The 11556-nt window shown below is 47.6% G+C and overlaps 1 long non-coding RNA gene and 1 pseudogene across 1 annotated transcript; one reads left to right on the top strand and one right to left on the bottom strand.

The window, feature by feature from the left end:
* The first annotated feature begins 1677 nt into the window (after positions 1–1677).
* LOC117097389 lies at positions 1678–7807 on the top strand (annotated as a pseudogene).
* A 225-nt stretch (positions 7808–8032) lies between these two features.
* On the bottom strand, positions 8033–11433 carry LOC117097286. The gene is made up of 3 exons (XR_004442903.1): positions 11373–11433; positions 9365–9797; positions 8033–9004 (listed from the first exon to the last, which is right to left on the bottom strand). It is a non-coding gene; the product is annotated as an uncharacterized LOC117097286 (long non-coding RNA).
* Between the last annotated feature and the right edge of the window lie 123 nt (positions 11434–11556).

An 11556-nucleotide genomic window follows, 5' to 3' on the forward strand; every position in this document is an offset into this window, starting at 1 on the left:
CCTTCTTGCAGCTGCAGGCATCCCCACCCTGTGCACGCTTCCTGCTTCCCAATCTCAGTGTGCCTAAAGAAACGGACGGGGGCCAGACGCCAGGGTTCACGTTTGTAATCGCAGCATTTTGGGAAGCCGAATCGGGTGGATCAGCTGAAGTTAGGAGTTCGAGATAAGCCTGGCCAACCTGGCGAAACCCCATCTCTACTAAAAATACAAAAATTAGCTGGACGTGGTCACGTTCGCCTGTAATCCCAGCTACTTGGGAGGCTGAGGCAGGAAAATCACTTGAACGCGAGAGAGGATGTGGGATGAGCTGAGATCAGCCATTGCACTCCACCCTGGGCTCTGTCAAAAAAAGAAAAAAAAAAAAACAAACAAGAAACAAAAAGCAAACAACAAAAAAAAAAAAAAAAAAGGAAGAAGGGAAGGGAAATGGACAGGAATATGCTCACTGAGCCCCACTGTTTTTGCAGGGACCCATCCTATGTATGTGAAGTTCGATCATTATCCAGGTAGTTCCTCCTTCTGTGCCCAAGCTGCTTATCTTTGTTTTACAGCCTGATCTTCTAGGCTGCTCTTTGTTAGAAGACAAGTGATTTCTTTAAACTGCTCGAGGTTAGAAAGGGAGCAGTTTCTGAGCTGCTTTTTGTTAGAAGAAAAGTTTTTTGCTGGGGACTCTCTTTACCCTGTCTACCTGAATGATTTCTTTCTTATTTCCTATAGTAGCAGGAGGATGGGAGGGACGAGAGTTTTGGAGGGGGCCAGAGGGCACAGTGGGACTCTCTGGTGAGGCTGGCACCTCCACCGTGCCCTAGGGCAGAAGAAGCCTGAGCTACCAGGACACAGGCATGACCAGAGGTGAGGGAGGGGATCTTGCAGAAACGGGAGCACACACATCCCAGACAAACAGAGATGCTGTCTTCTCACTGGCTCTCCACCACACAAACCCTCCAGCACCCCCAGGGCTCTTAAACTTTGCCCTGCACTTTGCTGCACTCACCTGCAACCAGGGGCTCACCAGACACTTCCCTCCCAATCGCCTCACCACCCACTGCCACCAAACAGGCCACATCCTTTTACCTTCAATCTCAGCCCAGCCCTCTCACCCCACAGGCCTCCCTCACCTCCCCATCCATGAGGGTGCTCTCACCACCTCTCCCACCAACTGGCACCTTCTCCCCCTTGCTGAGTACACACCCACACACCCCAGAACCTGTGCAGGGGGGATGGGAAGTACCATTCCCCACAGGATGATCATGGGAATGCAGGTGAGTAGAGACACCCACTTCTGCCCTTGGACCAAGACCTGCCTATTCTTCCTATTCAGGAGCCAGCATCATATAGAATGGTGGGCTGGAGGTGGCAAATCCTTTCTAGAAAAGGAAGGCAGGAGACGCTTTGGTCTTTTCAGGGCATGGGTTCTCTGTCTCTATGTCAAGTCCTATCCCTTTGTAGAGCAATAGCAGTCCAGGACAACCTGAAAATAAAAGAGGGAACAGAATTGGACACTATCCTAGGTTACTGACCCCAGATGAGTATACACAGAGTGACACAACAGTGGATGGACCATCCCCTAGGTTGGCATCTCCAGATGGGGTCTCAGGTGCAACTCCAAAAGTCAGAACCAGTTCTGCCCTGCCTGTGGCTTCTGGGTGGTGTGGATGTGATGGGAGTCAGGTTCCCATGGTTCGGGGTCTGCTCTCCCTTCTTTTGCTGCTGAGTGGTATCTGTGGTCCACCAGGGCCATCAGGGACCCTCCCTGAAGCCTCAGGTGCGAGCTGAGGGTGAGAGGGTGCAGCTATGTGGTGTCCTGGGGATTGAGGCCAATTTCTTGTGCAGCTTCTTGGTTCCCTGTGGCCCTGCTCCTGCCCATCCCAGGAGAACCACCTGCCTCTTCTCACTGCTGGGCCTATCTTCTTAATGACCTAGAGGGTGAGAAGCCCATCTGTAATGGACAGCTCTGAGGCTACATGGTCACTGCCCTCTTATGGCTAAAGGCCATCACTGCCAAGGCATGGTACTCTACACGAGCCACTTTTTAATGTGTGAAGATTTCCCTGCTGTGTGTGGCATTGCCTTGCCTCTGAACATTCACATGGAATCTCTGTTGTGATTCGCCAATTACACATTGTAACCACATATACCTCTAGGATCTTAGGGGCCCTTGGGTCACTGGGCACTTAAGGCAGGTCCAGCCTCACTCATCATTCATGGATTGTCTATGGCTGCTTTTGAGCTACACCAGCAGCATTGAGTAGTCACAATGGAGAATATATTCCCTGCACACCTTTACATATTTACAAAATTGCCCGTCACAGCAAACTCTAGTGGCCATAAATATCTTTGGAAAAGGTCACAAAGAATCATTGCACTTGCATTGGGGTTAAAGGGTCCTTCCTCACTGGAAACTGGTGTCTTCTTCTAGTCATGGGTTCATAGTCTGAGAAGTGACTTAATTCTGCAAATTGGGAAAAGCAGCCTTGTTCTTGATGGAGTGGCTGCTTTCAGCCTCCTGGTCATCCATCATTTGTTTCATCTGTGTTTGTTGTAATTATTTAAATCCAGCAGTACCTGGGTTGGGTTTCCATCTCTTTTGGATCTTGGACCCCTTTGTTATATGAGCCATAGATATAGCTTTGTATGGCTGAGGTCCCCAGCTGGCATTGTGACTTCTCTAATCAATTCCATCATTGCACACTCCTTGCTTCTGACAGTTCACAGCCTCCACCTGGCATCTGTTATTTCAGGATTTTTCATCCCATTACTACTGGGAGTTCATTTTAGGAACAGCATCTCCTACCCCCAACCCTGGCCTTCTGCAATAGGCATCCCTGAGCTTCATCCCATTCTGGTGCCTTCTCATGGGACCTTCTTTATACCCCAGGTAAACGGGAGTCCTGCAGGCTTCCCATGAGCACAGTGGATGGAAATTGTTCTGAATTTTCACACACAGATCCCTCTGACATGGGCAGTTCTCTGAATCTGTGTTCCTTCCCTCTACTACTGGCCTTAGATATTCAGATTTTCTATTTCTTGCTGTGTGGACCATCCCTTTGCCCAAGGTTTCAGGAAGGCATCCTCATAGCAGATAAGCACCATCACCAGGGGCTTTGCCAACATGTTAAATCCTGTGACCATAATAATTAATTCTTCTTTATCCAGTGGGGTTCCATCCTCACTCCATCCTACCATGCACCAGCACCCTCAGGGGTGGACCCACACCCTCTCCCACGTCCCACAGTCCACGTTGGCTGCTGCTGAAGATCCTCTGCCATCCAGGCCCTTCCTCCCCTAGCAGGCCTGACACCTCTCATGTGTTGACCGATGTGGACAGAGGGGCAGTGGGACATGTCTGGGGGCATGTGGTTTCTCAGCAGGCAGAGACCTCCTCCTCCTCTTCCTTCTCCTTCTCCTCCTCGTCCTCATGCAAGGGGTGAGCACTTGCCTTAAACTTGTGGACACCACAGTTCTGGAGGGGGAACTCCTTTCTGGGCCAGCCCAGCCCTCCAGAGGTGTCCTCTTATTGTCACAGTGTGGAGGAGGGCTAACTAGGGGTCTTTCTCTCCCCACCCACCCCTCACCTGCCTTTCTCCACAGACCCTCACTCTCTTTGCTATGACATCACCATCATCCCTAAGTTCAGACCTGGACCACGGTGGTGTGCAGTTTAAGGCCAGGTGGGTAAAAAGACTTTTCTTCACTATGACTGTGGCAACAAGACAGTCACACCCGTCAGTCCCCTGGGGAAGAAACTAAATGTCACAAAGGCCTGGAAAGCACAGAACCCAGTACTGAGACAGGTGGTGGACATGCTCACAGAGCAACTGCTTGACATTCAGCTGGAGAATTACACACCCAAGGGTAAATTTCCGATGGCCCAGGACAGGAGGGAGCAGACACAGTGGTAGGTTAGAGGCATTTATAGTTTTCATGTAAAAATACAAATGGGGGCTGGGCACCGTGGCTCTCGCCTGTAATCTCAGCACTTTGGGAGGCTGAGGTGGGCCGATCACAAGGTCAGGTATTTGAGACAAGACTGATCAACATGGTGAAACCCTGTCTCTACTAAAAATGCAAAAATTAGCCAGGTGTGGTGGTGCACGCCTGTAATCCTAGCTACTTGGGAAGCTGAGGCAGGAGGATCGCTTGAACCCAGGAGGCAGAGGCTGCAGTGAGCTGAGGTTGTGCCACTGCATTCCAGCCTGGGCAACAGAGTAAGACTTTGTCTCAAAAAAAAAAATTACAAATGGGAAGGTCATCTTACCCCTCAAGAGGTCTAGAGGCAAGGCTAAGATGTGGCAGAGAGAGTAAGACCAGGAAATTGTAAGGGGAACAGGATGGGGGTGCAAAATTTGTCAAGACCAGAGCTAATCTCTCTCTAATGGGGGCAGAACCCCTCACCCTGCAGGCCAGGATGTCTTGTGAGCAGAAAGCCGAAGGACACAGCAGTGGATCTTGGCAGTTCGGTTTCAATGGACAGGTCTTCCTCCTCTTTGACTCAGAGAACAGAATGTGGACAACGGTTCATCCTGGAGCCAGAAAGATGAAAGAAAAGTGGGAGAATGACAAGGATGTGACCATGTCCTTCCATTACATCTCAGTAGGAGACTGCACAAGATGGCTTGGGGACTTCTTGATGGGCATGGACAGCACCCTGGAGCCAAGTGCAGGAGGTAACAGAAGAAAGAGAAATGGGGATCTCAAGTGGGTATCCCTGGAGGAGGCTCAGAAGAAAGCGATCTGGGGTAATCCCAAGAGGAGGGGGTTTTAGTTCCTGGGCACACTCAATTCCTATGGCAGAAGTTCGGGGCTTCATTCCAGAAAAACCAGTTCAGGTACCAGCAAGTAATGTGGAAAGTGAAGAGAAGAGAGTGTCCAGGACGAGGTTTAGAAAGAGCCCAAACCCCTTGGACACATGGGATTCCTGGCCGGGCCCTGGGCTGATGCCCCTGCCATCCCACCTCCATCACACTCCAGATCCTGAGCCAGCTGATGGTTCTGTCTGGAGCAGAGTGGACTCAGAGACCAGGGATATGGTGGCACATGGGGGCAGGTGAGCTGCTGCTGGAGTTTCATGCTTACCACTGAGCTCACTAGGAATGGATGGCACAGGCCATGGACAGTCACATTCAGAGTTATGAGTGCCACTTCAAGGTGAAGTGGGAAGCTCTCTGATGTGGTACATCAAGGAAATGGTTGGTACAGGCTTCAGGGCTAGGGCTGGGTGCTCAGGGAAAAACCTGCCCCTCAGTGACAGGGGCTGAGAGATGGGGAGTAGTGACTATGGAGGGGTTTCCCAGGACAAATGACCCAGGATTTCTTCAGCAACATAAACCAACGCTGTGTCTTTTTGGAAGGGTGAACATGTTCCCAAGAAGGCACCGTGAGCATGGTCTCCTTCAAACTCTTTATTCTTGCTGGCAGCATGTCCATCATAATATAAAGTTAGCAGTAAAATATTCCACTAAAGTGCAGTATGTTTTCTCATGTTGGTATTACATTTCTGTTTCTATGTCAGACTGGAACATCTGAACTAGCAAAAGATTAAGCAACCCAAATGCTGGATTAAAAAAATGTTAAATCTTTCAAATATATTAATGAGGACTTATGAGTAACACACAATAAGAAGTACCACATGAATCTAAAACTCTCCACATAGTTTCAAAAATATGGAGATCAAATAATAGGGCAAAGAAAGCACCCTGATCTATATTTTCAGTAAAATGAGTAGATAGGAAATGCCTAAATCCATCAGATCCTTGTCTGTAAAACAGATAATCGAAACAACTGGTGAATCTTGGGTAGTGTCTGAGCATGAGATGGATATAATGTATGGATGTGAAATCTGTTTTGGTGATTGTATTGTGCTTATTAGGAGAGTGTCGTGGTTTGTAGGAAGAACACTAAAGTATGGGGCATGAGGTGGTGTCATTAAAGATGAGGCATCAGCGTGGCAGCTTGCTCTCAAGTAGTGCAGGCAGAGAAGTTCTCTGGATTCTGCTTGCAAATACTTTGCAATTCTTGGTGGTTTCACATTGGATTTTTTGTTTGTTTTGTTTTGTTTTGTTTTACTAGTTGAAAGTGGGAACGTAAGAAAAACATACTTTTAAGAAACTGATGTAAAGAGATGAATACCTCAATAAATCCACTACGGTTCCTTCTCCTCCAAAGCCAGGGCCTCCAGGTGTTTCCCTCTCACTCTCTGTTCTCTGCTTTGGGCAGCTTCTCCTGCCTTCTCCTCTTCTGGAGGCAACTCCCAGGCCCTTCTAGAGCCGGAAGCAGCTCAGTCAAAACAGGAGCTGGGGTCATTCAGGTTCACAGGCCTTGATCCTCACTTGAACGCCGGTGCTGGCAGGAGGCGAATCAGAGCAAAGACTCACCAACTCTTCTGAGATTAGAGCAGCTGTGTTAGCTGCGTAGGTGTGTGCATGTGGTGTGCATTGTGTGTGTGCATGTGTGTCTGTGTCTCTGTGTGTATGTGTGTTTCCATGGATTTTCTGCCTGAAACTCATGACTATAATAGAAATTTCCCACACTTCCTCCCTGTCCCTTCTCACCTCCTGACATCTCTTCCTCTCTGATCCTCTATGGTCAAACTCTCCTGGCCTATTCCTGGTCCTATCTTGCTGCCTCCAGGCTTTCTGTTGTGGTGCATCCTCTGGCAAGTATTCCATTTCCCACCAGCTCAGAGTCAGTCATGATTTAATAGGTGGGCACAAATGTCACCTCTCATGAGGTTAGCCATACCTTCCTGTGTTAGGATTCTCTGGAGAAACAGAAGTAACTGTGTGTGTGTGTGTGTGTGTGTGTGTGTGTGTGTGTAGGCAGAGAGAGAGACAGAAAGATTTATTATTAGAAATTGCCTCACACCAATATGTGGCTGGTAAGCCCACCATCTGCAGTGTGGGCCACCTGGCTGGAGACCCAGGAGAGCTGATGGGGCATGTGCAGTCTGCTGGAGGATTTTTTTTTTTTTTTGACAGGTCAGTCTTTTAGATCTTTCAAAGCATCCACTAATTAGATCAAGCCCACCTCTGTTACAGGGGTAATCTGCTTTACTCAACATTCACCAATTTAAACATCAGTCTCATCCAAATCACCTTCCAGGTTGACACATGATATCACACTTCCCCAGGCTAAATTATTTCCCGCTCCTGTGTCCTGAACCCACAGTGAGAGGACTTCACTGTGTGAGACCGGATTGAATGAAGAAAATGTGGTCCACACACACCATGAAAATCTATGCAGCCATGAAAGACAACAAAATCAAGTTCTTTCCAGCATCATGGATGGACCTGGAGGCCATTATCATAAGCGACCTAACACAGAAGTAGAAAACCGCATGCTGCATGTTCCCATTTATGAGTGGGAGCTAAACATTGAATACACATGAATGTAAAGATGGAGACACTGGAGATCACTAGACAGGGGAGTGGGGAGGGCAACATGGACTGAAGAACTACCTGTTGGGTACTATGCTTACTGGCTGAATGATGGGATCGCTGGGGCCCCAAGCCTCAGCCTCCCACAATTGACCCATGTGACAAACCTGCATGTGTACCCTTTACGATAAGAATTGAAATAAAAAATTAATAAATAAAATAAAATCACATGAGGCCAAAAAAAAGAATTAACTGATAGGAGCGAGAGAGAGCTCTGCACTATGAACTCTATCCCTGCTCTAAAAATACACACTCTTGGTCAGGCTCACACCTGTAATCCCAGCACTTTGGGAGGCCAAGGTGGATGGATCACAAGGTCAGGAGTTTGAGACCAGCCTGGCCAATATGGTGAAATCCATTTCTACTGAAAACACACACACACAAAAAAACCCCAAAAATCAGCCTGGTGTGGTGGCACATGCCTATAATCCCAGCTACTCAGGAGACTGAGGCAGGAGAATTGCTCCAACCCGGTAGGCGGATGCTGCAGTGAGTCAAGATCGCACTACTGCACTCCAGCCTGGGCGACAGAGAGAGACTCTATCTCAAAAAAAAAAAAAAAAAAAAGATACAGATCTCTAGTGATCTAAAATAATTCTAAATTATGATCATAACTGTATAAAAATTACATATGATTGCACCAAAACCCTAACATTAAACACTGTGTGATGGAATATCAGATGATTTCCACCTTGTTCTTTATACCCTTCCTTTTTGTCCCATTTTCAAGTGACATTTTTTGTTTATCCTCAGGCTTCCCCTTCTGCATCCACCACCTCCTTTTTCACTGTCCACCTCAGTCCTTCCTCTGGCCTGGGATTGTGGCTTCCTTAGCACTCAAGGGACAAGAGCTGCATTTAGCCTCAGCAGGGCAGGTGGTGGAGGTGGTCTCACATTGCAGAGGAAACTAACAGAGCCCAATCTCTATCGCAGACAGCTGTGTTTCTCCACCAGGTTATCTACAACCAAGACAAACTTGCCCCTTTCCTGATTGTTTTTTTTTTCTCTCTTTTCAACTCCTTGATGAAAATTCATATTCTTCCTCCTAACATTTATTTCTACTTCTTGCCTTCACAATATATTCTGCTTTATTGTGCCCAGAAAACACCAGTTCCACCATGTCCTAAGTTACCATCTAAAGTGTAGCGAACAAATGGGCAACAAAGAGGCCCCTACCCCAATGACTGTCCTTTCATTTATTCACTCACAGGGTAGGTACAGCCTCAGCACTGATAATGGGGCTGTGCCATGAAGGCTTCCCTGAGGAAAACAGACAAAATCCCTGCTCCAGTGGAGACAGCAGGTGAACATAATGAGCAGGTGTATTCCAGAATGTAGGAAAGCGACAGATGTCTTAGGGGGTGGAGAACAAGGATGTGGGAAGGAAGAAAGAGAGGGGGAGGCCCCAGGTCCTCAGTAGCCAGAACAAAAAGGTCTCCCAAGAAGGTGACATGTGAGTCCTGGCTTCACGGAGGTGAGCTTTCCCACAGGAGGCAGAGCCTGAGAAATGGCCTGGAGTGGTCCAGGAAAAATCCAGAAGGTGCCTCCGTAACATTTTCAAGATAGCCCTAAAACAAAAGAAATAACCAAGAATGTATATATTAAGTAGTTAGGACCAAACAATATATATTTATGACTTAGCAATTTCATCACCGTTTAAGAAAATATTTCACATAAATTGAAAAAGTAGTATGTTTGTTTCATTCTTAAATAATCACAAGTGTTTACTAATGGACATGTGTACCTACTGGGCACTGAACAACTTCTCAAACCTTGGGAGCCGATTGGACACAGTTGCCATCATTTCCTATTTCATACAGATTTTTACAGGGGTTCTTGTTTTTTAATCACACCATCTGTTGAAAGCACAGATTGTAAAATTACATCTAAAGCAATGGTGCATAGTCTTAAGGTTGAAACTGAAATACCTTGCACTAGCACTTCCTGAGGTGTCCCGCAGATGTGACTGCTCATCCTTCAAATATTTCAGTAACCCCAGAGTGTTTTCTCACAGTGAGTTTGTGCTGAGTTCCTTGGCACACAGCCTGGGATCCACAGCCATGGTCTAGAGAGAGGACAAAAGAGGCAGTGACATCATGGCGGATGAGGGGTCCATAAAGAGTTCCTTTTTGGGAGAGTTGGGGCAGTTCCTCCCACCCTGCAGATCAAGATTCCCTGAGGGCAAAGAGCAGGGGGTGCTCTCTGGTGGCCCAGGAGTTCTGCCCCAGGGAAGAAGTTTCTCTTTTGCTGCAGCGAAAACAAACAGGATGCTGCTTCATCCCAGAGCCACGTTGTTTCAGATAACACAGTGACATCCTACTTGATGGCTTCAGAAATCCTTGGAGAGCTGAGAGACAGCACCTGAGGTGACAAGAGAGTAGGCAGGTTTGGTTGGACATGACAGCTCTCGAGATGACACCCAGTTTCTCCCGTGCGTCTGTGTGTGTGCCTATATGTTTCTGTGAGTGAGTGTGTGTGTGTGCACGCATGTGTGTGTGTGCGCCTGTCTGTATGTGTGCATGTGTTTGTGTTTGTTTCTCTGAGTGTGTGTGCCAATGTGTGTGTGCCTGTGTGTGCGTGTCTGTGTGTGTGTGTGTGTGTGTGTGTGTGTGTGTGTGAGATAACATACATGTATGAATGGTGAAATGGTGAATTGATTTCCTGGTTGATTTGCTGTGGAGGGAGACAGGGACTCCAAGGAAGTTTCTTCATCCACCTAGCCTATCATCCCGCCTGACATTCCCTCCTCCTTGTGGAAAGAATCTATCCCAGTAACTGAGGGTTCATTACTGCAGACTTCTCACAGCTCCTCAAACTTCTGTGATATTTGCACTCCCAGGCCTCCTCCTCAAGCTTGTCCCTCTGCCGGGTGCCCTGTCTTCTCCTATCTGGCCACGCTGTATTCTTTCTATTCCTACAAGAACAGTCTGAAATGCCACCTCCTGAAAAGCCTCCATGCAACTCCCCAGGCAGAATGAATCACCCCCTCTTCTGTCCTCTGATAGCCCCAACCACTGCGGGGACATCACATCATCAGCAGCAGCCACATGGGTGTTTGTTTCTGTCCCTAGATACTAAGTTCCTGGAAGACAGGAAACATCCATCACCCACATGTAAACCCAGCACCTAGCACAGTGGCTGCCTTATGATAGGGTTTAAGACACATGGGAAGAATCCAATCATCAGACTACCCCAGGGCTGCTAGAACTCAGAAAGGGATCCCCATAATTTGGGGGATTGGATAAAGGTCTTCATTTCTGTTCTTTCCAGCACCAACCTCCATGGCTCCACTCATCCCTACTCCTTCCTCCAATTAAGATTGGCCAGTCAGGAGAGCGGTAGGGGCGGGAGCAGCTACACCTGGTCTCCTCCACCACCCATGGTGGGGTGCACTCTTGGTGGGACCTGATAAGCACAACAGCTTCTGGCTCTAGGGGACCTGGGGTCTCCGCAGCCCCACAGAGACGAGGAGGAACTGTTCAGCCACTTGCAGAGACAGCCAGAGAGAGTGCTTCAAGGACTGCATGGAGCTCTGGAGAAGTGGGGAGTTCAGGACCCTCTTTTGTGGGGCATGAGAAACTTAGGCAGGATCATGTCTACAAAAGAGGCTATAACTTTGGGTTATCAAAACTTTCACCTCCTTACCCCTTCCAGATCAGAGTGGGTGCTTTACTTGTTTTTATGGATTACTATGTCAACCAAAATTAGAGGTCAGAATCACCCTAAATATTTGAAACTTCTTCAAGATTTGACAAATGCACAATATTTTCATGCCACTTCTATTTTTAAGAAACTGTGGCTGAAGAAACATTTTATTGTATAGCATTGCCCACATAATTATACAGAATTTTAAAAATCTACATAATGTCATACAACCATGACAAAAGTAAAAACTAAAAAGTAGCAACTTTTTGGACCAGGAGTGGTGGCTCACACCTGCAATCCCAGAAATTTGGGAGGCCAATGCTGGAGAATCGCTTGAGGCTAGAAGTTGGAGATCAGCCGTGGCAACATGGTGAGACCATGTCTCTACAGAAAATTTTAAAAATTGACCAAGCGTAGTAGCACAAGCCTGTAGTCCCAGCTCCTCAGGAGGCTATGGTGGGAGGATCACTCGAGC

This window comes from Trachypithecus francoisi, unplaced genomic scaffold (genome assembly GCF_009764315.1).
Source record: "Trachypithecus francoisi isolate TF-2019V2 unplaced genomic scaffold, Tfra_2.0 Lachesis_group15, whole genome shotgun sequence".
NCBI classification, from domain to species: Eukaryota; Metazoa; Chordata; class Mammalia; order Primates; family Cercopithecidae; genus Trachypithecus; species Trachypithecus francoisi.